This window comes from Lissotriton helveticus, chromosome 9, assembly GCF_964261635.1.
Source record: "Lissotriton helveticus chromosome 9, aLisHel1.1, whole genome shotgun sequence".
In the NCBI taxonomy this organism is placed as follows: domain Eukaryota; kingdom Metazoa; phylum Chordata; class Amphibia; order Caudata; family Salamandridae; genus Lissotriton; species Lissotriton helveticus.
In genome coordinates this window covers 440878530-440897160 of record NC_136070.1, presented here as the reverse complement: position 1 = coordinate 440897160, position 18631 = coordinate 440878530, and the positions used below count along the sequence as shown (strand labels likewise).

At 46.1% G+C, this 18631-nt stretch overlaps 2 protein-coding genes across 7 annotated transcripts in view; one reads left to right on the top strand and one right to left on the bottom strand.

Moving 5' to 3' along the window:
* KLC1 (kinesin light chain 1) overlaps positions 1 to 11558 on the bottom strand; it is a 406453-nt gene extending 394895 nt beyond the window's left edge. For 5 of the 6 annotated variants that reach the window (XM_078660243.1, XM_078660246.1, XM_078660244.1 and 2 more), the window contains exon 1: positions 11161 to 11424. The gene's annotated coding sequence lies outside the window, so the exon portion shown is untranslated. Of the gene's footprint in view, positions 1 to 11160 lie in introns of all 6 variants that reach the window. The other variant, XM_078660245.1, reaches the window with a different exon arrangement.
* Positions 11499 to 18631, top strand: part of BAG5 (BAG cochaperone 5) — a 250321-nt gene continuing 243188 nt past the window's right edge. Inside the window, exon 1 of the mRNA XM_078660252.1 lies at positions 11499 to 11607. The gene's annotated coding sequence lies outside the window, so the exon portion shown is untranslated. The remainder of the gene's footprint in view (positions 11608 to 18631) is intronic.

Genomic DNA, 18631 nt, shown 5'->3' with positions numbered 1-18631 from the left:
CTCTAAACTTCAAGAGAAAGATTTGTTTCAATGGATGGGAGTACTAAATTTTTCAGCTTAGAGAGAACCACCTAGGAGAACGGTGACAGTGCTACTCAACTGGAATTTTCATCAGGGCTGGCTTTTAAAAACACTGTTTTGCACCAATATTATCTCTCCCATGTACAAGGTAATATCCATTGTGCATACGAATCTCTCACTTCAAATAAAAATGCAACTATATGACGTTGTATTTTTCTCTGTCTGGCTTGGGGATAGTCAACTGGCAGTATTTTTCTCCTAACTACTGATGCAGTTATGTACGTATTGATACCTACGACCATACAAATAAGATAAACAGGCCTAGAGCCTTGGAAATTACATATTTTCTTACAGTGCAATCTTGAACTGTCCCAGTAAAAAGGTCAAGAGGGCATGTTAGATAGTTGCACCCACTGTTTTGCTGAAATTTTTTTCTACTCTCAACTTAAGCGCGCTTGTTCACCGTCAAGTGGCTCAGTCATTGAAATTAGCAGGTTGAGCTCTGCATTGAAGCCATCTCTCTTCTACTTCAAATGGTTGTCATGCTGCATCTTCAGTTCCCCTTTTGCAGAGGTTAATATTTGTGTACCTTCTATATTCTTTGTCCTGCATCAAAAACTCTGAAATATGCCACGCTGCAAAAGACGTTTTCGCCTACAGGCCACCAATTCACAACAGACTCTTAGAATTTGAACTGGAGATTCAGAAAAATGTTGTAGTAACTCACGTTCAAAGTCACAAAACAAACTATAAATGGGTGACAAGAAGAGTGGGAGACCAGGTCACAATGCAGAGAAGCTGGTCAGGAGATTTAGGCGGGCCAGTGGTCCAAGATGGAGGATGTGTTCACTAAAGGCATGAGAAAATATACCTAAATCATTCAAACAAATATATGTCTCGAAGATATCCTTTGCCCAAAACGAGAATCATCATGGTCCCCATAGTATACAAGGCCCTTACAATGGGTGGTAAACGTCAAGAGTATGGAGTGGGAATACTTGTGACCAAAAGGAGCAAATAAAATGAGAGAAAGATGGAACAAGTGTCAAAAGATCAGAATACATAAAACCAACCCCTACTTCAAGAAAAGAAGAGCAAGCATACAATGTGGTAAGTAAATGACTGTCTCTACTAGCAAAAGAGAGCCATGACTGCCTTCAGCAGTAAGAAACAAGCACAAGAGAAGCCCATCCTAAACAAAAGCAGTAGCACAAACAGCAGAAAGAGAGAAAGCCGAAAATTATAAAGGGTCTACAAAACATGAATAAACAGTGGTCAATGGGCTGGAGGTAAATTAAAGCGGATGTCTTGTTCACTAACAGATGTTTCTAATAAAAAAATAAACTAACTTAACATGCAAGTATAACTGACTAGGCAATTTATAATAGAAAGTACCACATTTCCTCTGGCCAAAAACCACGATCATCTCATAAATTGCACAATACAACAATGGACCTGGGCTACTGCTAGATATGAACATAGAGGATATTCCAAATTATGTTTTTATCTCCTTAGACCTAATTCTGGTCTTTTTTTTCTATTTCAAAATACTTTATTTGGTATTCATTGATAGAAACCATAAAAGTTACAATACAACTAGTTACATATTTAAAAAACACTGTATGTAAATTTTCCAAATATAAAAGCAATGGTCAATTTATACTGACAATATTAGCACATATGAGAGGGAATTAATAAGAACCACAAGTAAAAGCAGTAAAACACAGCAACATATTAAAAATCCCAACTTTTCCTGAGGTTCATTGCACATTTCAAGAAGCCGGCACAAAAGGGATACAATCTGGTTTAAGTAATTGCAGATAAAATAGTGCTGGACGTACTTGCGCAAACTTTAGCTGTCTTAGGAGCGATTTAAGATAAAAGGTCCTTGGAAATTTATAATATTTACAAAAGAAAACAAAGTGAAGCAAGTCCTGTGGAGACTTATTGTCGCAGCCACAGGATGCTAACACCGTTCCCTTATGACTGTCCCTAGGAACTGCTAATAAAAGATGGAAAAGGTTAAATCTAAACCTGGTTAAAAGAAATCGCTCATAGGCTGGGAGCGGCCAAAACAAGTACGGCTCCATGCCCAGGGAAGTTTTAAACAATAAATGGGTCCTCACACTGGGTTTCAACAATTCTCTCTCCTCTCTTCCTATTTGTTTTCTTTGTGTGAAGGAGTGCTTTATGAGCCTAATGTCCATTCTTGTAATACCTTCGGTCTTTGAAAACAAATCAGGTTGCCCCAACATCGTAAAGCACGTTTTTAAATACTTAAACCAAGGGATGTTCGTCATGTGATCTAAGCTCAAGGCTTCTCTTAAAATGCTATGGGTGAGACCAACATGCTTATTAAGCCAACAGTGCAGCCAAAACATGAGGGGACGTAGGGCTAAAATAGCACTTATGAATGGCATACCAGTTTCTTCATGGACAGACAGATTTGCAGTTCCCTTTGGTACGCTCAATAGCCGCTTTAAAAGTTGTTCTCTGTCACCTAAAGGCCCTCTTGGTCACAGTATCCCCATAAGTCACTTCCATAGCTAGCTATGGCAATACACTTGGCCTGGTAGATTTTTAGCATTTCTGCCACTGGGCAGTTGCCCATTTTAGATGCAAAGCCAAATAGGGCCGCAATTGCCCGCTTGACCTCACCCCTTTTTTTATGAAAGAGTGCAGCCCAGTTAAGCCTATGGTCTATCAGGACACCTAGATAAGAGAACGTTGAGCATTTTGGGACCCCCACACCGTTGACCGTAAAAGTGTATGGAACTCTGGGGCGCAACCCCACCTGCATCACATATGATTTTGTGTTATTTATGGACAGATCAAGTTTGTCCATAAAACTGTGAAAAGAGTCAAGTAGTGTTTGTAGCCCCTTTGGAGTTCGTGCCAGGAGGACTGAGTCATCCGCATAAAGCAGGACGGGCAGTCCTCTCCTGCCCACATACGGATAATCGGCCTTTGTTTCTAACAGGTAACTTTCTAGGTCGTTGATGTATAGGTTGAAAAGGAAGGGGGCCAATATGCACCCCTGCCTTACACCCCTTTCGATATGAAAATTCCTCGACACCTTCAGGTCCCTGGAATATCTGATATTGGCCTTGGTGTCCCTGTGTAGATCCCTCAGGAAGTCCACCAGGCTACGATCCACTCCCATGGCCTCCATGGACCCCTACAACCCCCCACGATTAACACAAACAAAGGCGGATGACAGGTCCATAAAGGCCATGTAGATGGTTCCGGGTCGAGCCATGGTGTACTTCCCTATGATCACATAGAGGTTTAGACACTGTGTCATGGTTGAGTGACCTGGACGAAACCCATACTGAGCATCCGCCAAGATTTTATTTTCCTCTGCCCAAATACACAGTCTTTTTAATATGACACCCCCAATGACCTTGACAACAGAGTCAATTAAGGAAATTGGCCTATAATTCAATGTGCAATTACGATCCCCCTTTTTATGTACTGGGACTGTGGTTGAGATGCCCCAGGATTCTGGGCATCCACCTGTGGCCGCAGCGTTACCCACAGCGGTCAAAATTTCAGTCCAGAAAATTGGGTTTGATTTAAAAAGGTCCGGGGGGATACCATCCGGACCTGGTGCTTTTTTGTTGGTGAAGTTGGCAATACCTTCATTAATTTCGTGCTCAGCGAACACCACTACTTCTCTATTTTCTACCCTGACCGATAAGTCTGGTTGATGGCACGTGTTTTTAAAGATACCTTCAAAGTGGGACACCCATTCGTCCTCGTGATATTGGAACCCACTTCTCTGACCCCTTCCGCAAAAAAAGGTGATCGATTGATGGTACTCCAGAATCTAGAGCTACTTGACAGGGTAACAGGGTCTAAAAGCTCTCTCCATAGTGCTTCTTTTACTTCTGCCTTACGCTTGGCCACGGCCCTTTTATAATTTTTCCTTAGAGTTACAATCAACACTTTGTCCCTCGGTGTTGTTTTCAGCCCCACCTTAAGGTCTCTTGCCGCTTTAGAAAATTCGCGGCAGAACCATTTGGGTGCACTTGTAATACTGATTTTTCCGTGTGCAAGTAACATACCACCTACTTTGGATGCAATTGCCTCGAAGGACTTTATGATACTGGAGTGTGAAGCATTGTGGTTACGACAACATGAGAGCTCGGCCTCACAGACTGCTGTAAGGGCATCATGGAAGGTGGTCGGAATTATCTTACTCCATTTAATCCGCCGCCCTCCGTTAATAGGTTGCAAATTGTAACTGCCCTGTATTTTATCTTTTGTTCTCATTAGACTCCCACCCATAGTAACACATACAGGGTTATGGTCACTATATAAGCTAGGGACAATAGAAAACCCTGGAGAAGGTATAGAATAGATGTTGATAATAATATATGATCAATAAAGGTGTTGCAGCCTCTACCCTTGAAGGTGGAATCTGTTTGTTTACTTTGTGGAGGGGCAAAACCCATTGCACAGGATAAGTCCTGCTCATTGAGCATGTCATTCAGTGCGTCACCCTCAGCAGTATGCTCAAAGTGAAGGCCCAATATCAGTGGACACCCCAATGTCCCCAGAGGACTCAATATAGGGGCCCCACATTGGTAGACATTAAAGTCTCCAAGTATGAGAAAATTATTTTTATGAGAGCCACCTTCGTGCTTAACAAATCTATTTAGCTCAGCGATCCCACAACCTTTACCTTTATTGGTTGCATTATAAAAGTTTATCACCAGTAAGGGACTACCCTTTTGTCCTAAAGAAATCGCCTGGATGTTATTATTGGTCGTAGAGATAACCTTAATTCGACAGCCGAGAGCCAGCGATACGAAAATTGCGAGCCCTCACTTGGCTCTACCACTGGCTACTCTGGTTGCTGGGACAAAAAAAGCCCTATAACCTGGCAGCGCAATGTCACAATTCACCAGCCAAGTTTCCTGAAAACAGATCAGAGTGAACCTGCTAATAAACTGTATCAATGAGGGGTCTGTAACTTTGCCTGCCAACCCAGCAATGTTCCAAGATATAACATTGTGAGGTTGGGAGTACTCGGTGGTTCCCTGCACAACCCCGCCTGATTGGCCGGGCTGCAGTATTTCAGGGAGGTTGTCCTCCCTTACCTCCTCCGGAGAAGTGTGTATGCATTTATCCTGTATGATCACAGAAAATACAGGATCAGGCACTGGGTCAACCCGTAAGCTGCTGTTTAAAGGTGAGGAATCAGAGGGATAGAGTTTCTGGGCTTGACATTCCCCACGCAGTCAGTCACAGTCATTTAGACCAGAGAGAACTGCGAAGAGGTTCGAGCTCTCAAATGAAGGCGAAGGTCCATATGCACCCCATTTGGGCACCCTTAATGATCTTGATTGTTGCGGGCCCATTCTCTGATGCCGTCTAAAGTAGGGTGTCCTGTCATGGTATCCCTCATTCCTAATTCCGGTTTGGGGTTGTGTGCTAACTCTATAGAAAAAGCCTAGGGGCAATCTCTCTATTCCCTGCTCCCTCAAACACCCTCTTGACACCGCATCCCTTAGTATACTTTGTGCTATGAGTGGGTTATTAAAATTCACCACTATGCAATCGCCTTTCCTAGATTTTTGAGAGCTGCCTATCCAGAACACACGTCGAACCATAAGGACGTTATGTTTTATCAAGTGACCCTCCCTGGTGTTACAATGCAACCAATGGGTGACCTTGTTTTTAAGTTCTCTTTGGTTCCTACTGAGAGGGGTGGAACATTTCCTAGAACCAGTACTAGCGGTGTCGATTCTGGCGGTAGATCGATAACATGAAGTTTATCTGTGTTGCTGGGCCTTACTTCTGATTTACCCGTTCCCACAGAGGCAAAAATCATTTTGTCCATAGAGTGCTCAACTGTCATACCCGTTACACCTGGTTTATCAGTGGCCCCCGATGATTTAAATCTCCCTTCGGTTGCCACATGCTCCTTAATGGGTATAATTTGTCGCTGAACTTCAAGAGCTTTAAGGGCTGGTAAAATGGGGTTTATATACGGAGTGCCAAGGTGCGGCTTTGGGCATCCCATTTGGGGACTAGTTGTGAGGCTTTCTAGTTTAAGGGTATTTGCTAACGTTACTTCTTGTAACATACCTAGATTCTGATTGATTATCTTCAGTCTCTCTACAATAGGCAACATAAAGGACTTAAGCAGCTGCTCCAATAGGGGGAAAAGACCTGCTAAGTCGCTAGGAACGGATGTGGCGCAAACAGGTGGATGGAATAATAATTTCGGGGGGTTGTGTACTGGCTCTTTCGTAGCAGTGGGTGGTATGTTGTTAGCCAGTTTATCTTCCATGGGAAGTGATTTGGTTACTTTATTAGACACCTTTGGGACTTTAGATGTTCTACCCGCTTGACAACCTCCTCCCCTTTTCCTTTTTCCTGCTTGTGCGGGGCCATGATGCGATATTGTCTGTCTGTCATCAACTGCAGCCTTCTTAAAGGTTATTATGATGGGTCGATATTCATCAGCAGAGGATTCACTATCAAGTGTCTTGTTTTCAAAACTGATGAAGCTACACTCGTCTGACTCAGTATTTATGCTCCTCAGGCCCGGCCTACTTTTCTTTTAAGATTTACTCTTTCAGGTGTTGTAGCGTGTTTAATGTTACCCAAAGAGGACCGCTTTGGGCCCAGGAGTTCCAGGGATAGACGTTTTTCTGTGATGGCTATCTCCCGCTCTAGCACTACTGCAGCTCTTTTAATAAAGTTATCTAATGTCCCTGACACACTACCCCCTGTTACACTTTGCGCTATATTCCCCCCTTTCCTAGGTTGAAACACCATGATTTCTAGGCGAGGTCTTCTACTAATTATATCAGATACCACATAAATCTAATACAAACAAATAAGGTACTAGATGAAGGGACAGTCCCGCTCACCTATAATAGCAAGTGTTAGAGGGGTGGCCCGGCCCTCTCCGGCCCTTGACGGCCTAGGACGGTCCCGCCCTTGTCCCGGGCTTCTCCCGGGACACTCCCGCGACGCGGGGAATGGTGCAGATATTTATGCGCCGCCTGGCGCGATTTCCCTGTATGCGGCTTCCGGCAGCGGGTGCTGCTTGGGAGTGTAGTTTTCCCAAACTCTCCCCCACACAGCAGCCGCAGTGGTGAATCTGGGCTTGAGGCGGCAGGGGGTGAGCGGGCACAGCAGCGCTGGGCAGCGGGTCCGTTGAAAGATGCGGGCTCAAAGTTTAAAGGCCCCCAGGTAAGCAGGTATGTTCCTTCAATGTTCGCCAAAGATTCCAGATTCTGGTTTAATTTCACTCAGGGTTCCATGTCAGTCAGTTAGCTCCCATACTCATTGGCAATTACCTTATCATGCCAAAACATATAAGTGATCCAAACTGCTGTGTTGGGTAACATCTCTGAACTGCCATACTTACCATGGACAATGTGTTAATTGTACGACTGGTTTCACCGCTTTTTATCTTCCTAAATATTCTAAATATTTTTCTAGTTTTAATATTTAAGTCACTTGTGTTTTTTAATATGTTTAAATCAGTTACATGAAGAATCTGAGTGGCAACAAATTAATGTAATATAAGAGCATGCCTTCTTTGGTGAATACAGGATGGGTTCTGCCTAGTACAGCAACGTGAACATATTAAGCTGCGCCAAGTAGGAGTCAATTTTTTTTTTACATGCAATGGCGTGTTCCTCTAAAAGAAGTTCCTTTTAACAGAACACAATTTTTTTCATATTGCGCAAAAAACAGATTGCAATCATGACAACCTTACCAAAGAGTTGGTTTTAAAAACACAGTCATGTCCTCCAGTCGCTGTTGGTGATGCTGCACCTTTCAGCCACATGAAAAAACAGTGACAAATCTACGTCTAAAAACATACCTTGCAAAACTTTAGAATATTCAAAACTGATATGTTAGGCACACGGGGGGGGGGATTCATTTACCTACTAAAGTTTTTTTTTTAAGACATTAAATTATTTTTAAAAAATCATCATTTTTAAATAAGAAAAAGCATTCTCGCCCTTAAATTGGCTCAGTTGGCAAGTCACCAAACTGGAAAATATACCAAATAGGGCCGGAAATAGCAATTGGGTAATCTAATTTTACTGTCGATCAGGAAAACCATATTTTTTTCAGTACAACTTCCTCTGAGCCACCAAATGACAACTGAAGTAACATTAGTACTAAATGCACGCCCAGTATAAACCTTCGTGAGCGAGATGGCTCTGCCGTGGACAAGGTTTGTATACGATCGGGGTTCTATGGTTTTCCAAAAGGAGGCCCCGTGTGCCCAATTGCTGCGATATTATGACTCAAACTGAAGTTAAAAAAAATCAAATAGGTACTGGTGGGAAGTGCAAACGTTAAATGTAACTATAACACTAGAGTTCATTTTATTGTTAAGAATATTGGGTTGGAGTGAGGGGGTGGCAATTTGATTCAGCCCCCCCCCCCATCCTGATATACTAAATATAAAAATTATAAAAGGCCTATTTCCAGTTAGATGAAATGTCTTTAACTGTGTTCAATTAGTTATTGCTGTAACCGAGCAGCAGTTTGTCAATGTACTGGCAACTTCAGCGGTTTCTAGAAATGCTATTTTTCCAATTCTCAAGCCTTCTTTTCCCGGTCCTTTGTGTGCAGTTTTGCAACAGGGAAGGAAGCGTGAGGAGTTTCAGAGTACCGCAGGGGAGGGGAGCTGACCGGAAGGAAAGATTTCCGAGTAATGTCATCCCCAGCAGGGCGCGCCTGCCATGGTGAGGGCAGAATGAGGCATCTCGATCCTAATTAATCCCTGCTCAGGATCCACCCCCGCATGGTCACACGCGGCGCAGGCAACGTGAGGGAGGGAGCGTGTGCAGCAGGATGGGAGAGGACGGAAATAATTTCGCGTGTTCCTGCCTCTTTTTATTTTACCTTATGATTATCAGACACATTTTATTTTACAACTTTACGCCTCCATTCAAGCGGGGGCATCTTTATTTGTATGAAATCTTCGCCAAAAGCCACGTCACGCAGCATAAAGGCCGAATCTGGGGCCCGCTAAACGCTAATCGTTTCCAGAAGCAGATCGGGCAAACAATGAGACGCACTTCTGCACCGCGACTGACAGGAAACACTGTGCAGCCAGTTCCCCTGGGACTAGAGCACAACAAACCCCGTCTCAGCAGCAGCCAGGACAACCGCAGCTGCACTCTCGGGCTACTGCTACAGCGGCCACAGTGTGTAGAACGCAGAGTATAGCGACGCACAAGGGGGGTTGGTTTCCTAAAATAGACCCTGGCCTGTACCCGTAGCATCAAAGGCTGTGCATGCCGCACCCCGGATCATCAGAGACCATCACAAAACGAGGGCGGATTCCGGCCTGTACACAGAGCAATACTCGGCATGGTAACTATGCGCTAATGCACATATCACACAAAGAGCACGATTACAGACTACACATTCATTCAATCGTCGGACATGCTCATTATGAAAAAGGTACTTACACCCACTGCAGATAGCAAACATGATCAGACCTTCTGCCTCAGCGGCTACACAGACATAACCAGTCCTTACTGACACGGTCCCAGTATTATTAAAGTGTGCACAAAAAATATCAGATTTTCCAGGTTACTGGTTTGTACAGAGCGCGGCACATAAAACCTAATGACTTCTTAACAATGCCGCATATCCGGCATCTGATTAAACAGATGTGAAAACGCAGACCGTGCTTACAGCGATCTTCTAAACACCAGCGGTAAGATGGAGGAAGACATATTGCATACGTATAATTGAAAAAGACGTGTATACCTAAGACGTGACAAAACATTACGCACTGATTAAAGAACAAACTGAACTGTGAACTTGAACAACGGTCCGTTCATTCGCAGGGAAGACTATAGAAGTCGCGAGACACAGCCTCCGAGTCTGACGGGGTATTCAGAAGAAGAGCTTTTCACTTTTATCTTATTAGCTTGCACAAATCCCGTTTACTCTCTTACCTTGGCATACATACGGATCGCCGCTTCAGCACGACCACAGAGCACAAATACAATTCACAAATGATCACAGGGCGGTTATAACCCCAGTACAAACTCACCCAGGGCACACACATCACAGCATATTCCGGTAAGGCTACAGTTGTGCAAGGTGCCCTTTGGTTATATAGGCCAAGCAAGCTAGACATGGGTGTACAAGGCTAAACACATTCCATCGTTTGTGCCTCATGCCATCTACAGATAGGTCTTATGAGACACACAGGACCCCCCTCGGGCACACAAATACAAAGAGCCATGTGACTACACAGACAGATCCCGTAGAGAACACACAACTCCCTTTCCTCCTAGGCGCACTCCCACATGTTTACCCTTCACAATACACACACACAGAACCCTCTGGAAGGGCGAACAATACACAGACCCCTTGGTTACCAACAAACACACGTGTGACCAAACAAGAAGCCAGGGATTGATTTACCATGCGTCTTCCTCAGCAAAAGCATTTAAGTCCTGAACTGTCTTTTTAACCTGCCAAAGTGGTGTCGGTGTGTTAGACAAATTGGTTTCAATTTACGGAATTAAAACGACAACTCGCAACATGAAGACAACCATTTCTGCCTAAGGGCATCATACAGCTCAATAGGGACACACACAGCTACCTCTAAGAATATGCTCCTATGAGTATACACACGCATTGATTCATACAACAAGGCACAAATCAATCAGCACATGTACATCAGCAAAAACAAAGAGGTCTATCTCCCTTATTACAGAGACCCCACGTGCATAAAGGTACCAACAACGCTCATAAATCCGTCAGCTAACATCATCCGCACAGGACCATCACAGACATATAACCAGATCAGAGTATGCACAGATTCATATGATGAATGTGCCCTACGAAAAGATATTCCTTTAACGTCGCAAACACCCCACAGACAGCAGGTTTCCATATTCGTACGCAGAACCCAATAACAACAAACCCTGCCCTCAAAGGGTCCCGTGAGAGAAAAGCTCTGTAAATCACACACAGGTCCCCATGGCGACCGGTGGCTATCACAACACACCCATCCAACACCCTGTGGGGTTACAGACCACGCGGTGGCAGCCCCCTACGAAAACACACAGGTCTCCATGGTCACAACAGAGGTCCCTACCGCGCCCCCTACCAGGTTATGTGACTCACCGTGCTGCCGCTCGGAGCCCCTCCCCCTCTCTGGGCTGTGCCGCTCCTGCGCGCCTGGCTCCTAGGTCGGGGGGGATGATGGTGTAGATATGGTGGTGCCGACGGAGGCTTCCCTCTTACATCCCGTCGCGGCCTCCTCGGGCGGTACGGAGCTCAAACGTGTGTTGTGGGAAAGCGCATCATCCTCCGCCCGGCGCCGCTCCTGCCTCAGCCAGCCTTCCTCCCCACTGAAGATGGCGTGTCCTCCTCCTCCCTGCCCACAATGCCCCGCTGCCATGATGTCATCTGTCATCTCTTAAAGAGAGAACGCGCAGGCAGGGTAGAAAGGGACAGCTGTCAGACGCGACTGTAAACAAGAGCACGCGCGCTGCTGCGCGGCCTAGCGCGCTGCGTCGGACTGCGCGCGTGCCGCCGCCTCAGGTAGCGCGGTGGACGTAACTTTAAACGGTCAGTTGTTTCAATATAGCGATTAATGTGCTTAGAGGTATATATTTATGTAGAGCTAACAACCATTTTCATGGTATCGTAGAGATTGCTTTTTGGCTGGCCTTTCATAGGAAATTGGGACTACCCTCAATTAGCCGGGTTTGTGGTTTATTGTTTGATTGCGAGAAACCATTAGAGAGTACATTCAATGTTTATTTTATGTGGTTTGTGTAGGTTGGCATTGCATTCAATCTTGGGAAACCAAGTAGTGTAACGTGTGTATGTGTGGTTTTTGCGAGGGACTCGCGGATTTTCTGCACCAAAAGTGTTCTGCGCTAACGGGAGCCTGCAGTCCTGTCAATGTGCTGCATAAAAGGCAGCATCAGTACACGATGTTATCACATACAGGAAACACTGAGAGTACAGGTAGCAACAACGGAAGCTTCCATCAGAAATAGTGTAAATACAGTATAAGCATCAGTAATGCAAAGTTCATTGTTAAACAGAACAAGTACAGCATAGCCAGCAGTAGTATACGCTTCTTTCCCAAATACAGAACACACATTGCACAGACACGAGCAGAGCAAACTTCTGTGACACGAACAAACACACCCCAAGCAGGTATAGGGTGCACCTGTGCTTTGTTCCAAGATAGTAGGCACACCACAAGCAGAAACTGGAGCATACTTAGTTAATTATGTCCTGCTTATTTTTTCCAAATCCACCTTCGATTTTATTTAAAATGTATATTATCAAAACTACAGGGACCAGCACACATAGACAAAAAATGGTAGATAAGCTACCTGCCTGAAATGAGGTATTTTGAGATCTCTGTAGTGTTCACAAGCTATTGTGCAGAATACTGGTAAACATGGTGGAGTGTACCACCGTTTGTTAATCTCAATGATCTGATTTCACTATGTCAGGCATGCCTGCTCATCAGTCATCTTATTTCTTAGCATTTTGTTATTTGCAGTTGTCTTTTTTGTTACAACATGGGAGTACAAGAATCAACACACAACGAAAGAATACAATATAACCACTCGACTCGACATATAATTATTGCCAAAGATGGATTTTATATAGTAGTCCTGGCTGTCACATAGGTGTGTTTGAATTGAGTTGGAATCTGTGCAAATATTAAAAAAAGGGTCTCACATGCGGATTTAGTTTAGCTTCTGTCTCTCTGTGTACATGTACTTATTGACCAGCCAATGAGTGATATATAGGTTGTATGTCAAGTGAGAATTTGAACATATTTCTCAAAACTCTTAGTACTGTATTTCTTAACTAAAGAATAAATTACATATGTAATAGTGCCATAAATAGCTAAATTGGATGTTTGAGGATAGCATAATGAAGCTTAAAGCAGTTTGAGAATTTGGAACAAATACATCATGCTACTAATCAAGAGCTGACGTATATCCCGCTTTCAATGCAACGTTTTTATGATTTAAAGCTTTTTATTTGAATAAATAGCTCACAACAGGCAACTGTCTCCTGCAACAAGCATACCAACACTTTTGACCAACGCTATCACGACTACATCACTAAATTACAATCTAACGTATTTTTCAAATTGTACTCTCTGATAAAAAGAAAAATTAATTCTAATCTGCAGTAAGAAGGGGCAGTGAGAGTGGGCTTGATGGAGAGAGGTATTTGTTTCAATAACACCCACTAGCAGAAAAAGGAAATATTTTAATATTACCAAAAATCTCAAATAAAATGACAAAAAATTAAGAGAAACACAGAATCTCTCTGAATTCAATCAAGTTTTTCAATCATTTTGACTTTACTTATTCAGTTATAATCTCTGATGGTGTTTAGATGGCGTCTTCTCCAGAATCTTCCTGTTAGACCTGTCGGCCCTTTGGGTGGTCCCTCCTTTTATTTATTTATTTTTGTCCCCTTTCTGCCCCTCAATCCTTTCATTTTTTTTTTATGTCCACTGGAATTTTTAGGTGTTGACCTGGGGGTTAGGTGCTCCTTGACCCCATGGTTCCTCACAGGCCCAGAAATCCCTCCTTTTCTGAGGGCAAGCTTAGTTACCCAAAATGGTGGCCAGTAACTGGCATAACGGTTACCTCAGTAAAGGGACTCATAGATTAACAAAGGGAATCTAGAACCTTCTGGCCTGTTCTGGACACTTGAGGCTAGGGGTATAAAAGGCCAACTGTAGGGTGGCCATTTTGTCATTCAGAGAGGGTCAGCTAGAGTACAGGCTGTGGCGCTAGTTGGGGGAAGAACATTCAGAGGGTGGACTGCTTTTTAAGGGTGGCCTCCTCATTGTATCACCGCCTCCTTTTCCTGCAGACCTGACCCAGTTAGACTGCGTTTCTGCTGATCCTGGACAGGAATTCTACGCAGGTTAAAAAGGATCAATCCCTAATCTGGGGTGAGTTTGAGAGACTTTTCAAGGAGCGAAGGGGTGTGGAAGTTCCCCCCCCCCCTGTCCAGTACTGAAGACTAGATTGAACCTTACGAAACACTGGAAGGTTGGTGTTAGGACAGAGGGAACTAATTATTACCGTCCTCCCCTTGTGCTTCGTGCCCACCTGCCGTCGGCGCTGGGCTTACCAAGTCTTCCCCTACCTTCCTTCAGTGGCGCAGCTGGAAAACTCTTCCTCCACTGTCGGTGGCCTTGGTGGGGAGAGCCGAGGGCTCCTGAGGTGTGCTCCGCTTGTCAGTCAGCCGTTCTGTCGGGAGCTTGAGACCAGCTGAGGTGGCGCGGCGCTGCGCCGGTCCGGTGAGGTGATCGCTGTCTCGGAGAGGGGGCGGAGATGCGGCCAGGAAAAACCCGCGATCGCGCAGGCTCAGAGACGGGCCACTGAGCACTCTGGGAGAAGGAGGAGATCTCCGCCTAGCGACGCTACCCCCCTGCGCCTGCTCAGAGACGCCGTTCACCAGCGAGACGACGAGGTTGGCTCGTCAGAGAGATCGGCGGAAAGGAGAGCATCGAAGCCCTAAACCCAGCGCGTCCTCCCTTCAAGACCGGCTTGATTACCACGGCCTGGCTCGCGAGGGAGGCGCCTCTTGGTGGAGAGAGTCCGGTAGTGTGACCGGAGCGATCCAAGTCCCTGACAGCTTCAGTAAAATAAGTAAGCGAGGGGGGAGGGAGGAGGAGAGGGAAACTGGGACTACAACGGGACACCAGTTCTGACTGCCAATCTAACATTAGACTACAGGATACCCCCCAGGCAAAGTACTGAGACACTTCCAAGACCCCATTGGATCACATCCTTTGGTGCAGTGTTCCTCTAATTTGGTGAGGTTAAACTGCCAGGAGCAGTACCCCAAAGTCAAGGCTGTGTAATAAAGTGTGGGGCTGTAACTGATGTGACACAGAATACTGTGGGTCCATGAGGAGAGAGGGAGGGATCCCACGTGTCTATGAGAGGCCAGAGCAAGCTGGGTAATTTGATTCAGTGAAATAAAAACTTGTCTGTCACCATACAGATCCATAGCTGCTTGCACTGTGAAACAAGGGTCCTGTTGCTGGAACTGTGCTGAGAACCTGAATCAACCGAAATATAATGTTCTTGAGACCTTAAGGGGTAATGTACAACTTTATCCGCCTGCAGAGCGATTTAACAAGATTTGAGACCTTTTCTGGGATCGTAAAATTGATGTAATGTTTCCTTAATCTGCGGAATATGTCATCTAGTTTCCTTTCATTCAAAGATGAGAGAAGGGGATTTTGTAACATCAAATGCAATGCAAAGTTTTCTGTTTATTGATGCAAAGAGACTGATGGTGGAATATTTGACGTGAATAGTGACAAAACTTTCAGATGAAATAAGTGAGAGTATACTGAATTCTTTTATAAAAGTGAACCGTATTTTCCTACAACTGGTGTAGCGTTGTTTTTGTATGGATGGACGCTGAGTTATTGTAAGGGTGTGACGCAAGCTTAACAATTTTGCCCTTAGGTTTGACTGTCCTACTCTGTGCCAGGCTACCCCAGGTGATCTGGAGTCCCCAGGTCCAACATAATTGGTGTCCAGCGGTGGGATGAGAACTGTGCTTGCGTCCACTCTATAGTAACTTAGTGTACTCCATAGACCTACACCTGGAGTTTTCTCCTGGCGGACTCCCTAATTATATTTTTGTTTTTCCAAATTTACTCCTGGTGGTGGGTGGAGGTAGCTTCTAATTATCCTCTTAATTAATTCCTTCCAAGTGGCTGTCCCTGACTTTCTCTGGCAAAAATGGAATTCGCTCTGGAGGAGTTAGAGACCTATACTGTGGATCAACTCCGAGAATTTTGTCAAAATATGGGAGTGTTCTTCAAGCGTGGTGCTAAGAAGGGGGAACTTCAAACCAGCTTGAGGGCATGGGTGGCAGCTCACCCAGATGGGAAGGAGGAGGAGGAGGCAGACAGGGACACTGTCATCGGGGTAGATGTGTTGTACCAATCTGAGAGGGAGAACTTACTGACAGGTCCCAGAACACTCTCAAGAGAGGGCAGCAGTGTCTCCGCGAGAAGCTTGACTGAAGCCGAACTCGCGGACAGGAGGGAGAAAAGACAGCTAAAGTGGGAGTTAGCCAGGTTGGAAAAGGAGAGGGAGGAGCAGAGGATGGCTCACGAGTTGAAACTCAGAGAGTTAGATCTCAAGGCCCTACAGGCAGGTACTCCCAGTTCTCCAAATGGTGGCAGCGAATCTAATTATGTGACCAGGGAACCCAGACCATATCTACCTAAGGACGTAGTCGCCAGCTACAGCGCAGGGAATGACATCGCTAAGTGGCTGGCCGCCTATGAGGTCTCCTTAAGAGCCCATGGGATACTAGAGAAACACTGGGGGGGTGGCTTGTATAAATACATGCCTCCTGCAGGAAGGGAGACACTTTTTGCCCTAGAGCAGGGAGAGCAGACCCACAACCCCACCATGAAAGTGGCGCTAATAAGAAAGTTTGGACTGACTCCAGAGAAATACAGACAGAAGTTTAGGGGTAGTCACAAACTAGGCACACAGAATTGGGAGGATTTCTTGGACTACGCAAAGAAGGCATTAGAGGGTTGGGTGCATGGCAGCGAGGTGAGGGACTATGAGGGGTTGTATGACCTTATTCTCAAGGAGCACCTACTCGAGAAATGTTTTCCCGAGCTGCGTCAACACCTGGTGGACAGCAAGCTGACCAACCCCCGGAAGCTTGCTGAGGAGGCGGACATCTGGGCAAGTACCCTGGTGTCCTCAAAGGGGACTGGAGGGGATTCCCAAAGGACCGGACAGGGCGCCCCCCAGAAGAAAGAGGGGGGAGATAAAAAGAGGGAGTTTTCAAAAGGCCCCCAAAACAGTTTCCAGGGAAAGGGAACAGGATTCACCCCTAAGGCTAACCCGCCCAGAAACCCTCATCCTGGCCAAAGTCAGCAGCCAAGGGTTGTCCACTGCTTTGAGTGTGGTAGTGTTGGACATTATAAGGGAGATGTCAAGTGCCCAAAGAGACCACCCCCTCCCACTGGAGGAAAAGCCCCGGGAGTAGCTAGTGTAGTGCTCGGGGAGGAGTTGCCCTTAGATAAGGGGGGGGGGGGCGGGTGTCACCTTAGTGTCCCTGGGAGATCGGGAGATGGTTCCTAAGATCCAGGTGCCCTCAAATACTACAAAGTATGGGCAATGGATCACCATCAATGGCCAAAGAGGGGAGGCTCTGAGAGAAACAGGAGCCAGTATGACTATGGTAAGGAGTCAACTGGTGTCTCCAGAGCAGGTGATTCCACATGTACTCCACCCCGCCGCGATGGCTGACGGCAGATTGGGCCACTACCCTGTGGCCGAGGTTCTCTTTGAGTGGGAAGGGGTTGCAGGTTCACTTCGAGTTGCCGTAAGCCCTGCCGTGCCAGTCGATTGTCTGTTGGGAAATGACATGGAGCACAATGCTTGGAAGGAGGTGGAATACCGGACTCATTCGGAGATGCTGGGTACACCTGACTGGGCCTGTGCTAGCACGAGGTCCGCGACTACCCGGAGGGGGAGTTCGCTTGGGCTGGAGCCTGGAACAAGGGCCCAGCCAGCTGCCAAAAAGGGAAAGAATCGAGGACAGGAGAAGCCTGCCTCGGCTTCCACGCTCCATGAGACAGATAGGCCACCTGTGGTGGTGGACCAGGAGTCCGTGGAGGGGGAAGTTGTCTCTCTGGAGAACCTACCTATCCCTGCTGAGTGGCATGTGGAAGGAGGGCCTACCAGGGAGGAGTTTTGTAAGGGTCAGAAGGAGTGCCCTACCCTTGAGGGACTGAGGCGACAGGCCGAAGCCCAGGCAGCAGGGAACGTTACTGGGAGTTACCACATTTACTGGGAGGATGGACTCCTCTACAGTGAACCTAAGGCACCCGTGCACGGTTCATCACGGGCCTTGGTTGTCCCTCAACGTTACCGAGCCTTTTTTTGGAATTGGCTCATGAGATACCCTTGGCAGGACACTTAGGACAGTACAAGACCTTTGCCCGGCTTGTCCCCCACTTCTACTGGCCTCAGATGAAAGTGGCATCCGACACATACTGTCGGACATGTGTATCCTGCCAAGCCAGTGGGAAAACAGGGGTGAAGCTGAAAGCTCCCCTGGAACCACTTCCTGTCGTTAGCACCCCCTTTAAAAGGGTGGGCATCGACATTGTGGGGCCATTGGATCCACCAACTACAGCTGGTCACAGGTTTATCCTGGTTTTGGTGGATCACGCCACACGGTACCCAGAGGCAATACCTCTGAGGACCATTACTGCACCTGCAGTGGCTAGGGCCCTGATAGGGATCTTTACCCGAGTGGGTTTCCCCAAGGAGGTTGTGTCCGACAGGGGGACCAACTTCATGTCAGCGTACATGCGGGCTATGTGGAAGGAGTGTGGAGTTACCTACCGGTTTACCACTCCTTATCACCCCCAGACCAATGGTCTGGTGGAAAGGTTCAACAAGACCTTGAAAGGCATGATAAGAAGTCTGCCTGAGAGCCTGCGGAGGAAATGGGACGTTCTCCTACCCTGTTTGTTGTTTTCCTACAGGGAAGTGCCACAGAAGGGAGTGGGCTTCAGCCCCTTCGAGCTTCTGTA